This window comes from Pseudorasbora parva, chromosome 6 (genome assembly GCF_024679245.1).
Source record: "Pseudorasbora parva isolate DD20220531a chromosome 6, ASM2467924v1, whole genome shotgun sequence".
Lineage (NCBI taxonomy): Eukaryota > Metazoa > Chordata > Actinopteri > Cypriniformes > Gobionidae > Pseudorasbora > Pseudorasbora parva.
In genome coordinates this window covers 31,817,860-31,837,138 of record NC_090177.1, presented here as the reverse complement: position 1 = coordinate 31,837,138, position 19,279 = coordinate 31,817,860, and the positions used below count along the sequence as shown (strand labels likewise).

General features: G+C 43.6%; 1 long non-coding RNA gene across 1 annotated transcript; it reads left to right on the top strand.

Annotated features, from left to right (window-relative positions):
* The first annotated feature begins 6,037 nt into the window (after window positions 1–6,037).
* Window positions 6,038–8,316, top strand: LOC137078894 (uncharacterized). Its single transcript, XR_010905365.1, has 3 exons — window positions 6,038–6,306; window positions 7,803–7,864; window positions 8,003–8,316. It is a non-coding gene; the product is annotated as an uncharacterized lncRNA (long non-coding RNA).
* Window positions 8,317–19,279: the final 10,963 nt, after the last annotated feature.

Sequence of the window (19,279 nt, the reverse complement as noted above, 5' to 3'; positions counted from 1 at the left end):
TTCTACGTGGCATTGATTCATCAAATTTTTTGGAGTATGATGCTACAAGCTTGGAACACCTGTTTTTGGGCAGTTTCTCCCATTCTTATTTGCAGAACCTCTTAAGCTCCATTAGGTTGGACGGGGAGCGTCCGTTCACAACCATTTCAGACCTATCCAGAGATGTTCAATCGGTTCCATAGGCTCTGGTTGGGCCACTCAAGGACATTCACAGAGTTGTCCCGTAGCCACTCCTTTGTTATCTTGGCTGTATGCTTATGTGGTTGTCCTGTTGGAAAAGGAACCTTCACATTCTGAGGTACAGAGAGCTCTGGAGTAGGTTTTTATCAATAATGACTCTGTACATTGCTGCTTTAATTTTTCCCTTGACCCCGACAAGTCTCCCAATGACTGCCGCTGAAAAACATCCCCACAGCATGATGCTGCCACCACCATGCTTCACTGTAGGGATAGTATAGGCCAGGTAATGAGTGGTGCCCGGTTTCCTCCTGACACTTGCCATTCAAAAAGTTAAATCTTTGTTTCATCAGACAAGATAATTTAGTTTTTTTGTGGTATGAGAGTCCTTTGGGTGCCTCTTAGCAAACTCCAGGAGGGTTCTTGGTCACCTCCCTGACTAAGGCTCTTCTTCCCTGATCGCTCTGTTTGGTCAGACAGTGAGCTCTAGGAAGAGTCCTGGTGGTTCCAAACTTCTTCCTTTTATGGATGATGGAGGCCACAGTGCTCATTGGGACCTCCAATGCAGCAGAAATGTTTCTGTGCCCTTCCCCCGATCTCTGCCATGATATAATCTGGTCTCGGAGGTCTACAGACAATGCATTGGACCTCATGGCTTGGGTTTTGCTTTGACATGGGTCTTTTCTCAATGTGCGTTCTTGTCTATATATGGTTTTTACATAAAAAATATCATATTTTCAACACTGGTTTTGAGGGAGGCAGCTCATGTTTTATAACATATTTGAGACATATTTGGTATTGTAGCCTAGAATAAGTTTTTCAATACCAAGTACGCAAACTTCGTAAGTGTCCTCCGAAGGCAGCAATTTCCAAGTTTCAGACAAAGCCAATGAACTGAAATGGGAGAGTCATTACAGTTTGGTGCCAACTAGAGGCAGGGAGAGTCATTACAGCTAGAGCCTTACAGTTACTTTAAGTTAGTTTAATGAAGACCAATTCCATTTCTTAATTTCCTTAAAAGGGCAGCCCTTTGAAGTGGGGGTCCAACGTAGATGCTAGCAAATAAATTAAATAAAATACTATTAGTTGTTACCAAGTCAAAATGAAAACTATACTGTCATCACTGATTTAATTTCTCGAGTCATGTCTGTGTCATCCTCGCAAGGCTCGAGATGTTTCAGTAGTTTAGCCTGGAGAGGCGCAATCACTGAAACGGTTGGTTGTTGTTCTTCACACATCATAGAAGTAGTGATCTTAATGGGTGCAATCACTTTCACAATGTCCTCAGCATTACTGATGTCAGCTTTGAGAGAGTGTGTACTTCAGCTCCTCTCTACAAATTCTTTGACATAAGTATTGCCAAGATTGCCGTTTGCTGTTCTAAGATACACTCAACCATTTCCACGGGACTGTTCTCCTAATGCAAATGTCCTGTTTAAGTTTGTTTAACAGCAAGCAGAGAATTTGCTGTTTCTTTTTTAAAGTGCTTGTAGCCGTGGAACTTCGGTGGAACACTTTCATGGCCTTCTGAGACACCAGGTTAAGTGTGTGTACAAAGCAAGTGATGTGGGGGGTAAATCAACAATAATATTACGGGCGCATATCTTTGAAAATAAATCTTGTGATAGATGCAATTATTACTTTTGCATGGTGGTAAGTTAGCACTTCTCAAGTCTGACCCTGCTGTAGATGCAGCTGTGGCAGGTAATTCTACATTAATGACATGGCATCTGCGGAGATGGTTGCTGAGGTTCGTTGTATTTCCATAATACATTAAATCGCATTTACAATGTCTGCAAACTGCAACAGACTTGTCAATCTTTCCATTTTTTGTGTGAAACCCAAAGTATTCCCAAAACTTTGCCCCTTATGTTGGCTAGTGCCTTGGAAATTTCCTCTTCGTTGCCCTCCATCGCGCTGCATTTATGCAAATGACAGCAAGCAGGCACACATTGCAGAGTAGTGAGCGACCTAATAATCTGTGCCACTGTAGTGAGGGCACTCTTGAGCACTCTTAAAAAAAGCACTCTTTATTTTAAAGGGGGGGTGAAATGCTGTTTCATACATACTGAGCTTTTTACACTGTTAAAGACTTGGATTCCCATCCTAAACATAGATAAAGTTTCAAAAACTAATGTTGGACGTTTGATGGAGTATTTCTGCGTTAAAAATACTTAAACCTTCCGGTTTCTCACAAGTTTCGGAGAGTTTTTTTTTTCGAGTATGGCTCAGCTTGACGTTAATAGAGTGGAAGGTTCTTGTATGGGCCGTACGGGCTCTTCTCCCGGTAGGGTAAGCGTGAGCGTGACTAGAGTGAGAGAGGAAATGCACGCCCATAAACACTGCTCTCAAGCTGCAGATCCAGTCGTCCGTGAACACTTATGTTGATTATAGTCCGCGCCACGCTCCACTTCATTCCTCCACTTTGACATTAAGCGACTTCAATGCTTCAGCACAGCATTCCGGGAAGGCAGCTCTGCATTTGAACCGATTTGAACGCAGAAATGATGGGAAGCTTCACAACATCGCTTCAGTCGCATCGCAAAGTATATCTCGAAACACTCCAAGAAGTGTGTTTTTGACGGAGCGGTCCCAGCGATAAAGGTTCGGACCTGCTTTGGAAGCAGCCGGTGATTAAAACTGCTTCAAATGTCTGTGCTGTTGCTTATCGTCGCGTGAGTAAACATCAGTAAACGACACGATCGCGTGCTTCGTCATTCAAATGCGCTAACGAACTCCAATGTTGTTCTATGTATAACGTTACACTAGTCTGACGTGCAAAACCGTTTTGCTTGCTACTGCTAAGGTTTAGTCGCATACAATAGTCCATAAACCGAATCATGTCCTCATAAACTGCGAGTAAAGACACACAAATGTTGACAGGCCACTAAATACAGTACATACCACAGAGACGGACGTCCTGCTGTTGCTGTTTCTATTTCAGCCTCCGATTTAGATTCTGGATCATATCTATTAGCTGAGATTGATAGCAAAGGTTTCTCCACGCTTGAGGACGTCACCGCTTTGCGCACTTGTCATTCTTTAGCTCCGCCCACACAATACGCCTCCAGGCGCTCGTTTTTTTTCCGGAAAGACTTGGTACAGCCCATATTTCTTTTATAAATATAATAAAACTAAAGACTTTTCGGAGATATGAAGGATGCAATACTACTCTATAGGTACTCAAGATTGACATGAGATTGACTGAAACTGAGTGTTTCACCCCCCCTTTAAGGTTTATATATATTTTTTAATATCATGAATCGTTATAAAATCACGATTCGTTTGATTTTTTTTAAATTATAATCAAAAACTGACAGAAACAAACGATTCACAATTTAAAATCCATGTTTTAAGATCGATGCATATGCATCGGCAGGATTTGTAATCGATGCTTCGAGAAAATGAATGAATCTTTACAGCCCTAACATTAATAGTATTTCTAAATTACGCTGGGTTTCTCGTTCGCTATTGATACTTGCTGGTTGGTGCGGCATTCTGGGATACCGGTCTCTCTGAAGTCCACAAGTCTCCTCTCGATGCATCGTCAGAAGTTTGCATAGTTGTTATTGAGTAACGGCCATGCACTGTGAACTTTGAGACCTTATATAGACAGTTTTGAGTGTCATTGCAAAGGCTGTAAATGTGTACTTATATAAACAGCAATACTGTTACGTCTCACTTGTTCCATTGTTGTTCTGAGCCAAAAATCTTTCAGCCTCATCTGATGAGGTGACAGACTTCAATTCTTAACACACACACACATGCGTACACACACACACACACAAACACACACACACACACACACACACACACACACACACACACACACACACACACACACACACACACACACACACACACACACACACACACATATTGTTGACATATATACTCACTTACATTTTAAGTGAGAAAACAATATGTGAATAGATTAACATTACTATGTTAGTGCATCTATCTCATCGGTCTGTGTTGTGCATGTCAAATTAAATCAGTCATAATGAAGAATAAACTGAAATTCACAGCATCATAACAACTTACTACAAAAAAAATATAAAAAAAATATTGATTTTCTCTTTGCTTTTCCCAGCCCGTTCAGACATCCAGGCACATAAGTCAATGGGCTGACTCCCTGATCAGTGCCCTGACAACTGAACTAGGGAGCTGATTGAGACGCACCCAACATGAACCACTGAGCCACTGCCACCCCGCTACCAAGAACTACCAGATACCAATGCTACAGCCGCTCTAGCAAACCCCTGATTGCCTGCCAAAATGGTGGAATTTAGATTGCATGAGCACTATAGTGCTGTGTGACTGATGATCTGCTTCTAAGAATTTTTTCCTTTTTATTAAAAATATTCACAAAGCAAGAAATATCTGCTATTTCTATTGCCATATATGGGCAAGTGGATGTGTTTTGTTGTTTAAACACCTTTATATCGATCATGTTAGTTAAGATATATGAGCTATATTCATTGTCATTTTAGCTTGTGCCACAGTTCAAAATATTGGATTTGTTATTACAACATGTGAATTCATCCACTTCTCCCAAAATACATGAAAGTAAGTGGCCAGTGAACTGGGAGAATAATAGAAAAAACAGTGACATTTTATTTTAAGGTTCAGTTATTAACTATTAACTAGTTGCTTATTAGCATGCATATTACTAGGATATTGGCTGTTTATTAGTACTTATAAAGCACATACTAATGCCTTATTCTGCATGACCTTATTCTACAGTACATCCCTTAATCCTACACTATACCTAAACTTAAATGCTACAAAAACTACCTTACTAACTATTAATAAGCAGTAAATTAGGAGTTTATTGAGGCAAAAGTCGTAATTAATAGTGAATATATGTGTTCCCCATACTAAAGAGTTACAGAGAAAAATTTAAAGTTCTTACACAATGTGTATCTGATATGAATAAAACTTGTTGTCTAATTTTAACGGAAATGATTATTATTGTTGTCACTGTTAAATGTCGCTGTAGATTTAGCAGCACATTACTGTAAAAACATACCGTACAATACTGCATTTTTATAATACAGTCAAATACTGTAATTTGTATTGCATTCTGGGTAATTTTGTTTGAGCGGGAACATTTTACAGTATATTTTAGTGTTGCTGTAACTTAGCTGTAACTTGGCTGTAATATGCCAGGCAATAATACAGGACTGCTGTAAACAGCGAAAGTGCGCCCCTTCACTGACGTCAGAACACAACTTCTGGCAGCAGCTCACTCACAGATGTCTCAGTCGGGTGGATATCAGAACATTTGGTAAGTTAATTTTTAATTTTATAATTAGTTTCAGGATTTTACGCTTTAGTGTACATAGATTTTAGTGTGTATGTTTTAATGACCATTGCAAAAACATCGTTACAGAGTTAACTTATTAGATGTGTATTTCCCCGCTGGTTGTTGTCCCAGTGTTTTCAAAAATAACTCGGTGAATTGCCTGGTTTATTCCGACCAAACCAGACCCGGTGATTGTTAAAACGGTGGAAAGACAAATCGAGATTGTTTTTTTCTTTGTTTCTGTCGAGTTTTAATGTGACGTTTACCGTTAACCTAATGTTTGTGTGTTTTACGATAGATAATTTTAGTCTGTGAGGTAAGTTGCTGCATTTGCAAATGGAAGCTGGTATTGAATGATATTATGATAACAAAAACATAATCTATGTAACGTTAGGGATCCTCTCCGTAATGTCCGATCAGAGCCTGTCAGCAAGAAATTATTGTATTATAATAGACGTACATTGACTGCTTAAACTGCTAAAAAGATTAGCCTATCCGGATAATTGCTGCAGACGGACTCGCGCTCTGAACCAATTTGAATAAGTCGTTTAGAAAAATACGTGAAAACAAGTCTTAAAAATACAGAACTTTCCTTTGTAAATATTTAAATAAATATGCAGTGGAAAATTATTTTAAGAGAGAAAAATATCACTGACAATATTTGTCGAGTTGTACTTGTTATACTCATATTTTATGCACAGTAGTTATTTGATATTCTATACTTTGATTAATGTTGTTTTAATGTGTTTAGGTCACTGCAACCCATGCATACATTGAGGCACAGCAGGGGGTACCAGACACACCCAGGCTCATTATGCTTGGTAAGTAACGTTATGTGGTTTTCAAGTAGCAATGTACTATAACAAATACATATACATAATCATACACACTCTCACTCATAGACACTCACTTACACATGCAAACACACTCATATACATAATCATACACACTCTCACTCTCATAGACACTCACTCATACACCCACTCACTCACTTACAAACACACTCATATACATAATCATCCACACTCTCACTCTCATAGACACTCAATCATACACCCACTCACTCACACATGCAAACACACTCATATACATAATCATACACACTCTCACTCTCATAGACACTCAATCATACACCCACTCACTCACACATGCAAACACACTCATATACATAACCATACACACTCTCACTCTCATAGACACTCACTCATACATCCACTCACACACATGCAAACAAACTCATATACATAATCATACAAACTCTCACTCTTATAGACACTCACTCATACATCCACTCACTCACACATGTAAACAAACTCATATACATAATCATACACACTCTCACTCTCATAGACACTCACTCATACATGCATACAAACTCACATAATCATACACACTCTCACTCTCATAGACACTCAATCATACACCCACTCACTCACTCACACATGCAAACACACTCATATACATAATCATACACACTCTCACTCTCATAGACACTCACTCATACATCAACTCACTCACTCACACATGCAAACACACTCATATACATAATCATACACACTCTCACTCTCATAGACACTCACTCATACACCCACTCACTCACTTACACATGCAAACACACTCATATACATAATCATACACACTCTCACTCATAGACACTCAATCATACACCCACTCACTCACACATGCAAACACACTCATATAGTACATTCACAAAATGTTTATACAGCTACACACTCATATACCCTGACACAGACACACTCATCCACTCACTCACACATACACAAACAAACATACTTATACACACTCTCACACATAAATATATTGCATACACACACAGATATGTGTACAGCTACACACTCATATACACTCACACATACACACTCATACACCCACTCACTCACACATACACATATACTGTACATACTCACTTACAGATGTTCGTACAGCTACACACTCACATACACTCAAACGGTCTCATTCAAACATACACACACACTCGTACATCCTCAGACAAACATACTCATACACACTCAAAGATGGTTTTACACACACACACACACACACACACACACACACACACACACACACACACACACACACACACACACACACACAGCTGTATTAACATACGTATTTTCATTCACAGACAACATTTTATTAACTGCACATACATATACTCAATGAATGTGTATAAATAGTAATATGTAAATTGTACGATTTAAGAATGGAGTGATGTCATTTATGGACTTTGTTGAGATAAGGTTATTTTCAGAATAAAAGATTGTAGGTAATTAACATTGCATTCTTTCATTTTCAGGACATTCAATTATGACAGCATCCATTGAGGGAAATGCTCTCTTGACTAGAGCTTGTTCAGAGGCAAGTTCATTTCTTTCTGCATTTCACTTCTGTATTGTAATTAAATCAGGTGTGCAACAGTTTAGTAAGAATTTAAAGTTGGACGATGGGAGGAATTTTGTAAATCATATTTATTGACTGGTATGATGTTGCTAACAGGTTCCTGAATCAACCCTGAAGATGGAAATGCCAGACAGATAATGAGTTCTACTGCCACGGAGTCAGCAAGAGGACCAAGAGGATGGTGCAGAGGAAGGTGACGGCCATCAACCCACATGTCAATAGTTTGAATGGAAAACTTCAAATTGAAGCCTACACCCACCAACCACTGTTGGTGGGACGCTTGTTGTTTTTGTTGGGTTTTTAGTTGTTGTTGCTCACCTGTCATTCTTTTACCCAACCCAATCCTCAAGTTCTCTTTTCTTGTATGTTTTTGTTTAATTTACATTTGTGCACACTTAAAGGGATAGTAGACCCAAAACGTCCCCGGTTACGTATGTAACCTTAGTTCCCTGAGAACAGGGAACGAGACGCTGCGTCAGCTGACACTACGGGGAACGCCTTCAGCGTGACAGGTGTCTGAAATCGCTATCAAATCACAATCCTACTGACCGTCGGCAGCTGGTGATGCCCGTGTGATCACCGTGCGACCAGGAAGTATAAAAAGGCACCGTGCCAACATGACAACATCCGCTTCATCTGAAGGGACTGTGGGCAGGCACACCTTGAAGCATGGCCATGTGACGCAGCGTCTCGTTCCCTGTTCTCAGGGAACTAAGGTTAGATACGTAACCGGGGACGTTCCCTTTCGAAAGGGAACTCGCGCTGCGTCAGCTGACGCTACGGGGAACGATATACCCACGCCGCCATGCTGCTTTACTGGTTCCTCAGGGGGCTCATGAGGCTATAACGCCAGAAGCCACCCACGCTAATGGCTAGCTTGTCACCGAGACCTTGGTCCGGGAATCCTCTCCCAAAAAGGCCCAAAGAGGCCTGACAGCATAATACACTGGCCTAACGAGCGTCCCAGCTCGGGGCTCATCCTCAGGCGGCCTGCAGGCAGGTGGCTTTACTGGTTCCTCAGGGAGCTCATGAGGCTATAGCGCCAGAAGCCACCCATGCTAATAGCTAGCTTGTCACCGAGACCTGGTCCGGGAATCCCTCCCAAAAAGGCCCAAAAAGGCCTGACAGCATAATACACTGGCCTACCGAGCGTCCCAACGTGCAAACTGTTGGGAGCTATTGTGTTCCCGGGGCTCGCCTCCAGGGAGGCCTGTTTGATGCCTACGTACAGTCCGGTCTTTTTAGGGCGGCCCGGAGAGGTCTATTGCCGAATGGCAGTTCCCTATTAGATTGGTGACATATGGTGCTTATCCGATGGCAAATCCCACCGGAAACCCCGGAGGGCCGGGAAACGACCATAGGACGGCCTGAAGCGGCCCGTCCCTGATAGCAGACTACACTAGCCACCTGGCTAGCATCCACGCACACTGTTGCAAGACCTGGGAACCGGGGCTAACCCTACAGGAGGCCTAAAGCGGCCTAGATCCTGTCAACCAATGGTCGGAACCCTAGGTCACCCCCTCAGGGGACGCCATGTGAGGCGTGCTGAAACTCAGCGAGCCCTTAAAGTCGGGCTGACAGTGGCTGTCTGCTGGCTGATGAGGACTGGGTATCCAGTCACTACCTGGGGACTCATCCCCAGGGAGGCCGTTAGGGGCCTACTTATGACGAGGTTTCTACTGCAGCCGACATCGTTGGGGAGAACCCTCCCCGCTCACATGGGCCACGATGTCGGAACTCACCCGCAGGGATGCCTACTGAGGCCTACCACCTGACCCAGAGTTAACTGCCCGGACTGCCTCGGCTGGCGTCTCCCGCCAGCCAGCCTTCTATAGTCGGTCCACCCCAGCGGCCCATAGCAGCCTTCTGCGACGGCGCAGTCTCTCAGGCAGCGCCTACCAGCGTGGACCTAAAACACAATGCCCACAGCAGTGCACTCAGCATAAAACGCCTTGCACCTTCTAAAGCGAGGGGAGTACAACTTACGCCACCTGCCTCCAGGGCGGCCGTCTGGTCATCCAGCGGTCCGCCGTCCGCGCAAGGGCGTCAGCCGTGACAGTGTTTCGACTCCAGGGGAGCATCCTACCAACCGATGCTTTCAGATGGTTGCGAAGTACAGCTCGACCCGAGCCTAAAAGGTGAAGCAGATGACACAGAGCAAAAAGTGAAAGATATTGAACACACACAACCGGCCATTTCCTGAACCAAGCCGGGGAGCCGCCCAGAAGTGGCGGCCGGACTAGCTCTGGGGGGCGGGGCTAGCAAAACCAGTCTGACTGAGCACCGCGAAGAGACGCCTACCCCGTCCCCACGACCACTGGCTGAGTCGCGATTCATTCTGCTATACACCTTTTTGCATTAATAACAACCCCCAAATGCAGAAGGGGGGTGGGCATTGGCCGGACAACCCTACTACGGGGAGGCCGGGTAGGGATACAAAGCTCCTGCGGGGATACCGACAGGAGCCCGGGGCAACTGCCAGGGCAATATGCCACCGCGAGACGCCACTGTCATCCCATCAACAGCCTAGGCCAACTTGATGCACTAGCATCGGTCTGATAATCCCCCAACAACGGCCCTAAAAAGGACTGGGACAGACCTTACTGCAGTTCATGCGCTAGCCTAACCTCACAAATTCATCTAGGTATTTCACTAGCAGAGGTGCCAACGCTACCCAGAGGTAGCTACAGCTAAAACCGTTCGCCAGGAGAACATACGTCAGTTTATATCGGCGCTACATGCCCGCGGCATGTGCGGTGGCCTCAACTGCTCATATTCCACATATCCAGAAGAGAAAACAGCCTTATATACTACTGTTGCTACACTAGCAAACATACAGCCTACATAAACACACTGTGTTTATACAAACATCGTTCTAGCCACCTTTACCGGGGAACTACAGGCCCACTTTTCCAACTGTTACACTTTTCTTCATCTTTTGTAGACAAAATATCCCTCAGGGAAGCATAGAGTCCAAACATACGGCATTAAAAAGAAGAATGTTTACCGAAAAAGGGGACTCACCCGCTGTCTTCAGTGCCTCATCGCTTCATGTAACATGCATGCTTCGGCGCACTAAGCTGAGGGTGGGGCGCTTTATTCTCAAATAAGGCCGAGGAGGCGGCCGCGAAATCCCGCTATTCCCAGAGACGATGCACTGTGTGCGGGCAGAGCACACACCGGCCTGGCAGGCCATCAGAGTCTCACATCCGCTCATCATCGGCCCGCGCGGCCTGGTGTGAAGCGCGCCCGGGGAGAGAAAAGAAACACAACAGAAAAACAAAGGAGGGGACACATTTACATCACTTCCGCGCCCTCGGGGGCGGAGACTCACCACCCCGCTTCCGGCGCTGGAAGCGGCTCTTCTCCCCGATGTCCCTCCTCCTGTTGCGGGTGTCCCGCCTCTTCTGCGTCCTTCTCCTCCACGGAGGGGGCGCCCGAGAGGCTACGCTGCTGCGTTGGCCCGATCGATGATCCTCGGATCTCGAAGGGCCAGGGACACCCTCCTGCCTGGGCGCCGCCCCGGACCTCAGCGGAATACACGTTCTATATGCCGCTGAGCGCGCCCTCGCCTCTCTGAACCTTCCCACCACCGCCTCGACGGAGGTGCCGAAAAGCTCAGAGGGTGAGACCGGGGCATCGAGGAGAAAAGCCTTTTATTTCCCCCCGATGTCCGCCAGGTTCAGCCACAGATGCCTCTCCGTGGCGACCATAGCCGCCATCGACCGTCCGATGGCGACTGCTGTGTGTTTGGCCGCCCGGAGAGAGAGATCTGTGGTGCGGCGCAACTCAGCCATCGCATCAGGGGGTAGGCCCTCCCCCTGATCGAGGTCCCTCAGCAGATCGGCTTGATAGGCCTGCAACACCGCCATTGTGTGCAAGACCGCCGCCGCCTGACCCGCCGACGTGTATGCCCTGCCGTTCAGACGCGAAGTTGTCTTTAATGCTTTAGACGGCAGGGCTGGAGCTCTTAGTGTCGATGGCCGCCCGGACGGGAGATAGTTCGCGAACGTCTCGTCGATGGGCGGCATTGACACATACCATGCCTCGGCCAATCCCTCGACATCAGCGAAGTTAAAACGCTGATGCCGATGGATTCGCGCCGAGTAGGGTTTCTTCCATGCCCCCACGACCTGCTCGTGAAGGTCGGGGAGGAATGGAAGGCTCCCGGGAGCTGGGCGGCTATGGTCGGGGAGAAACTGATCGCCCAATCTGTCTGGAGGATGGCTGGGAGGATTCAGCCTCAGCTTCATTTTCCCCCTCATCCACAGCCTTCCTCTGATCGACCGGAAGAGCATGGGCTGACGACGAGGAGGAGTCTCCATCCGACTCCTCCTCCGTCAGCCTGGTCTCGCGACCTGGCTGATCATCCGCGAGAACTGTACTCTCCAGACGATGAGCCAGGTCCATCTGGGAGCCCCAGGACAGACGGCGCCGCTCAGCCTCAGCTTGAGCGGGACCGCTCCCAGATGCTGGCTCTTCTTCCCTCGAGAAGAAGGCCAGGCGAGAGCGGAGCGTCCTCAACGGAAACAATCGCAGTTTGCGCAGAAGCCCCCTCGAGAACCACTCGGGCGTGCTCTTCCCCCAGGCAGAGCACACAAAGGGTGTGTGTGTCCTCAGGCGTAAGAAACCTGGGACACGGATCAGCGCACTTCCTGTACGCTCCCTTAACCTTGCGTGTGCACTTCATTTTAGGACTTTCCAGCGAACCAGACAAAACAGTCCCTGAAGACGAAAGGATGTTGTCATGTTGGCACGGTGCCTTTTTATACTTCCTGGTCGCACGGTGATGACATCACCAGCTGCCGCCGGTCAGTACGATTGTGATTTGATAGCGATTTCAGACACCTGTCACGCTGAAGGCGTTCCCCGTAGCGTCAGCTGACGCAGCTCGAGTTCCCTTTCGAAAGGGAAATTACAATTCTGTCATCATTTACTTTTTCTTCAAGTTGTTTCAAACCTGTGTAAGTTTCTTTGATCTGTTGAACACAAAAGAAGATATTTTAAAGAATGTTGGTAACCAGACAGTTGAAGGCACCCATTGACTTCCATAGTTTTTTTTTTCCTACTATGGAAATCAACTGCTACTTCAACTGTCTGGTTACCAACATTCTTTAAAATATCTTCTTTTGTGTTCAACAGATCAAAGAAACGTACACAGGTTTGAAACAACTTGAAGAAAAAGTAAATGATGACAGAATTTAAATTTTTTTTGGGTTAACTATCCCTTTAACAGCCATACCTGTCAATTGCTGATGAACTTAACATGCAATGGTTTTAAATGAAATGGTTTTAACAGTTTGACTAAATAAAAACAATATTTTTGACAAGAACATTGTTTGGATTGTCTTTTGATTAGCAGGTATTCTGAAGTAGCATATTGTTATATTGCTTCCTATAGATGTATATACTGTAATAACTACATTTATTATATAATTCTAATATAATATTAATAGTAGTAGTAGTCTTTATTTTGAAAAATAAAGTAATATTTAGCAGTAATGTATCAATATAGATATTACAGTACAATACCATATAATTACAGCATAAGCAAGCTAAAATGGCAAAAATACAGTAAAATACTGTTTTGTAAATTTACAGTAATATTTCTATGTACTGTAAATTGAATTACAGTACAGTTACTGTAAATCCAAAAATACAGTAACTTGCTGGCAACCGTGCTGCCAGTAATGTACTGTAAAAATACAAGAAAATTGTTAACAGTAGACATCGTTGTGTGTTTTACAAATGCTAAACGCATGATTTTATGTTTGGATTTTGGGCCTAATGAATGTCGTTCTCAAGCCCAGGCATGGATATGTACCTAAAGTGCTCGCTACTCTATTCAGAGCTCAGGTTATTACCCTTTTAGCAAATTTATAGTTTAATAATGGCTTGCTGGTAGTTGAGTAGTAACTTCTTTGAATTAATCCATTTGGGTTTTAATGCCAGATCAATTATGGACATGGCATCTGAGGATTAAGTATAATTTTTGCATTTTGCAAGTATAAACAATGCTTTTCGAAAATGATTCAAATGAATGATTTGTGCAATCTAAATGACACACCCAAACTGACAATTCTAGTATCAAAAGGATAAACCTGCCAGTCAACTTGTTTTGGATTCACTATGACTTAATTTTGAGGAAACAAATTGCAAAAGTGTTATAAGGAAATATGAGGTAGTAAATAATATATTTTCACAATGACTTTTGGAAATTCCAGTTGTCCTAAATTACAGGTGGGGCACATTTGTGTCCTTAAGGTAGTTAGGAAGATAGTTCACAAGCCAGTGTATGCCACTATAGAAATTATTTCTCATTTACATTATAGTTTGTGGAATTTGACTGCATATAGTACTGATACTAGCTAGCAGTTTGCCCTTAATATGAAATCTGAAGGAATTCTTCCTGCTGCATTGAAGCGAAGAATGTAGCAAGCAATTCTAAGCCAGATGTGTGACACAATTGTTTTAACAATTGTTTTAATGGCATACACTTTGTTTCTGGTAACAAAGCTTATCTGTTATTTTATTAGAGATGGAAAGGCAGATGTTATTTGGCTTATATTATTGACAATGTAAATGTCAGAGGATAAAACTATGTGAAACATAATTTAATCATGACACAAATCAAGAATTCAATCTCTGTTCAAAAACTGTTAGGGAATGATCATTAAAGAATGAAGTAGAGGCACTACATAGAGCATTTTAGGCCATACCAAAAACTACACTAAGTTATATTGCTAAAATTTCAGAGGAAGTGCATAATGAGGAAGGTTGTTTAACAAAATCAAATGTCTCTTTATATACCAGCCTTCCAGGAAGGAACATGCAAAGGGATAATTGTTACTAATGTTCTGCATGAACAGTTAGGTAAGGCAGTACAGGGTAGGGCAAGGCAAGGCAAGGCGAGTTTGTTTATATAGCACATTTCATACACAATGGTAATTCAAAATGCTTTACATAGAAAAATTATTCAAATGATCATAAAGAGATGCATAAGAACAATATAAAATTTGGAGAAAAATAGCAAAGTCATTTTGATGTGCCACAGTTCCTGCTACCAGCAGGTGGCACTTTGACTATTAATGAATATTGCCATGTAGCTGTCTTCAAGCCAGAGAAGTTTTTTTTTTTGTTTTGTGTGTGTGTGTGTGTGTGTGTGTGTGTGTGTGTGTGTGTGTGTGTGTGTGTGTGTGTGTGTGTGTGTGTGTGTGTGTGTGTTTTGGAAACGTTTGACTTTAACTTCACTACATTTTAAAGACAAATATTGTACTTTTTACTCCACTACATTTCTATCTAGGTCCTTAAAGTCAAAGGTCGTTTCTGTAGCAGCTTTGAAAGTCAGTGGATGATTTATTTCTTCTTTAAAAGGTGTTTGGGTTTTTGCAGAAAGACTATCAGGAATCACTGGGTAATGTAAAGTTCATTGATTTCCCAGCATTTTTTGAAAACTGATATATAGTTTATAGTTAAATGAAAGAAGATGAATGTCAAAATGCTAATTTTGTCGAGTATTCACATAAACAAAGTTGATTATGTCTTAAGCGAACATAAACAGTTGGGAGAATATCAGATGTGTATCAGTGTATTGGATCCAAGCCTTCTGCCTTAAAGTGACAGCAGCTTTGTAAAGGGGTTTTTAACTTTTAGTAGTATTTAAATATTAAGTATGTTAAGTTAGTCGTATGCTAGTATGTTAGATGGATCATCACTGACTGGCTTAAACCCTGATGGCATAATGTTTATTTATACAACAATAATAAAATAATGCGTTAAAGGAAAAAGTAAAAGGAAATTTACTTTTGATACTTAAGTTCTTTTGAAAACAAATATTTCTGTACTTTTACTCAAGTAAAAATCTGTTTTTACAACTTTCACTTGTAACGGAGTAATATTTTGCCAATAGTAGTAGTAAGATGTTTGGTCTGGAAACTCACCATAGACAGGGCTCAATCCGAGGGGCGGGATAAACCGCTGTCTTTCAAACTCCCACTGCACGAGATAGGATAGCGCTACAACCAACCAGAGCAACGAAGGTGAAGCAGAGCTCGTTGACAGATTAAACTTTCGACGATTATTCGTCTTAGCCTTTTTTACAGTCTATAGTCTTAGCCAATTACGTTGACAGGAAAAATAAATAAATATAATGTAGCAAATACAAGTTTAGGGAAAATAGCACAGTAAAAGTACCGATACAGCAATTAAAATGTATTCAAGTAAAAATAAAAGTAGACTGTTTTTAAACTACTTAAACAAGAACAATTCCTGAGAAAAACTACTCAATTACAGTAACAAGAGTATTTGTTATTCGTTACTTTACACCACTGTTCAAGATGTTGTTGTGTTTGTTTCTTCAGTTGAACACGAATGAAGATTTTTAACTCCAACCATTGCTCATATAATGCATGTCAATGGGTGGTATTTCTATGAGAGTAAAAAACACATAAACATACGAATCCATAATAAACCCTGTGGCTCGTGGTGACACATTGATGTCTAAAGACACTTCTATGAGGAACCGAACAGTATTTGATATTTTTACCTCATATCAGACAAATCTCGTCTAGTAATCCCCAGTGCCATAACTTATGTCGAAGAAGTTTAAAAGGCTTGCGTGGCACAATGTGGCAAACTAACAGTTCCCTTTCAGTCAGTCACGTTCGATGTACGTCGGAACTGACTGACGAATTTGGATCTATTTCCAGAGACCAATCTACTTCGAGTGTATAGAAACGAGCCAATAAACATTGGCATGCGGTCCCCGCTCCGCCTACAGCGCGGGTATAAATACGGAAGCGGAAGTACCCCATATCGCTTTCAACTTCGGAGGCGAACACTGCTGTTATCAGCCTTTTTGTTTGTGTATGTTACAAGAGAGTTTACTTACGAGTCTGCTTGAGGAGAGGTTCCAGAAACTGCTTCATCCGCCCAGGTGTGATGGCATGTTACAGTGAATTGCCGCCGGGTAAAAGCAACAGCTGTTTTCACAGCTTGCGGGGCATTCCATTGAGTGCTCACAGCAGGCTTGCGCATACAAACCGTTGTGAGCCACGTCCACCTTCCCTGCGCGTTTCATCACTAATTGAGCAGTTTTCCTTTCTAAAAGAGCTACACGGTTTGACCCTGTGTCTTTTCCAAGATGTCATTCATGTGTTTCTGGATGCCGTCGTTGTCTGTCCCCAGTTGATGGACACGATCACTGTCTCACGTGTCTTCGTAGATGACTCATGTTCCCACTGCGGGAATATGACCATCGCAGTATTAAGGTTTATACTTCATTGTACCCAAGAAAGAGGGTGAGTTAAGACCGATCTTTGACCTGCACATTCTGAATCGGGCCCTGCACAAGCTCCCGTTTAAAATGTTAACGCAGAAACACATTTTTGAATGCATCCGTCCCCAAGATTGGTTCGCAGTGATCAACCTGAAGGACGCGTACTTTCATGTCTCTATTCTTCCTCAACACGGACCATTCCTACGCTTTGCATTGGAGGGGAAGGCATATCAATACAAAATCCTGCCCCTCGGGCTCTCCCTGTCACCTCGTGTCTTCACAAAAGCCATTTTTTCCGCTTAGAGAATGAGGCGTTCAAATTCTTAACTATCTTGATGACTTTGGGTCAACCGAGAGAAGAGCAAACTCTGCCTCGCGCAGAGGATCTCTTATCTCAGTATGGAGCTGGACTCGATCAACCGCCCTGCGCCCCTCACTCCAGAGTGAGTCCGGTCAGTGTTGAACTGCTTGAATATGTTAAAGGAAAGGACAGCGGTCCAACTGAAATTCTTTCAGAGGCTCTTGGGGGCATATGGCATCTGCAGCCACGGTAACGACGCTCGGATTGCTTCATATGAGACCACTTCAACCCTGGTTACACAACCGAGGCCTAGTGGATGCTATTGTCTTGGCTTACCAGTCCCAAGATGTGCCTTACCCGTTCGGGGTATGAGCTCACTGTACACACCGCCCGTCGCTACTACCGATTGGGTGGTTTAGTGAGGTCCTTGGATCGGCCCCGCCGGAGCTCCTCGCGGGCCCTGGCGGAGCGTCGAGAAGACGATCAAACTTGACCATCTAGAGGAAGTAAAAGTCGTAACAAGGTTTCCGTAGGTGAACCTGCGGAAGGATCATTACAGGTCTCCGGGCCTCTAACCCAGACAAATGCCTCGGGCCGCGCTCCGGCGCGATCTGAAACCCCCATTCGGTGAAAAAAAAACCCAGTGCGTGCGAGGGACTCTCCTCCTGGGGGGGGGGGGGGGGGGGGGGTATAAGACAAGCTCACTCAACAAGGAATGTTGCTTCTTTCTGGGCATTGTTCCACTGAAACAGCTAACCCTGTGAGCTCCTCCGTCGCCCCTTAAGTGTCAGACATTGTAGCCGTCTGACGCTAGGCCTACACCCGAATGCTTGTAAAAATGTGTTTGTAGGCCGGGTTCCATATGTTGCGGCCCCCTAACGGCTTCTCCATATATGTTTTCTCCATGGTATCAGCTACCCTAGTTAGCTAGCCCCGTGTCTTTCCCTGGACATAGCCCACTCTGTCGTCTTTGGGCATGTTCTTTCCCCTCTGGGACGAGGTTGGATCCACCCCAGAGACTGCTATAGGTAGTGCTACCCGGTAGGTTAGTACTTATGTGTATTCGTCACCACTTTTTCCACTGAAGGACGTGGCTCCGCATCGTGCCATCTCCTTGAGACGGGCTCGCTTCTCCAGCGTTATCCAGTAGTCATTCTGAGTGGGTCTTGCAGGAACAGCAGTGACTAATCTTCCCTGGTAGGGCCAGCATCCCTGGCATGTTGGTAGGGATCCCAATTCATCAGTCAGTCCCGACAAACGTCGAACGTGACCGACTGAAAGGAAACGTCTCAGTTTCGTATGTAACCCTTATTCCCTGAAGGAGGGAATGGAGACGTATGTCCCGTCGCCAGGTGCATTGCTTCAGCTAAAGGCTGACTTACTAGCTCGGCTCCTCAGTTGAAAAAGCGATAGGCAGTTCCGATGTACGTCTCCGTTCCCTCCTTCAGGGAACAAGAGTTACATACATAAACGAGACGCTATTTAGGCTGCTGATTAAAATGGCATATTAAAGATACACAATAAGGTGCAAAAAGAATACAGTGACATCAAAATTAGTTAAACAGTAAGTTTATCACGCTGAAAATTATTTCTATTTAGCATTAGTTAAATTAATTACTTAATGCACAGTTTGCACACAGTACTGTACAAATTATAACTTAGATAAGTCGCGACAAAGAAACTCCCGAGATCACAAGAAAATTCAGTCGTGATCACGAGATAACAAGACAAAAAATATATATTATCCATGGCCGGTCAGGGCTTCCATAAATACATATATTTTTTATTTTTTTAT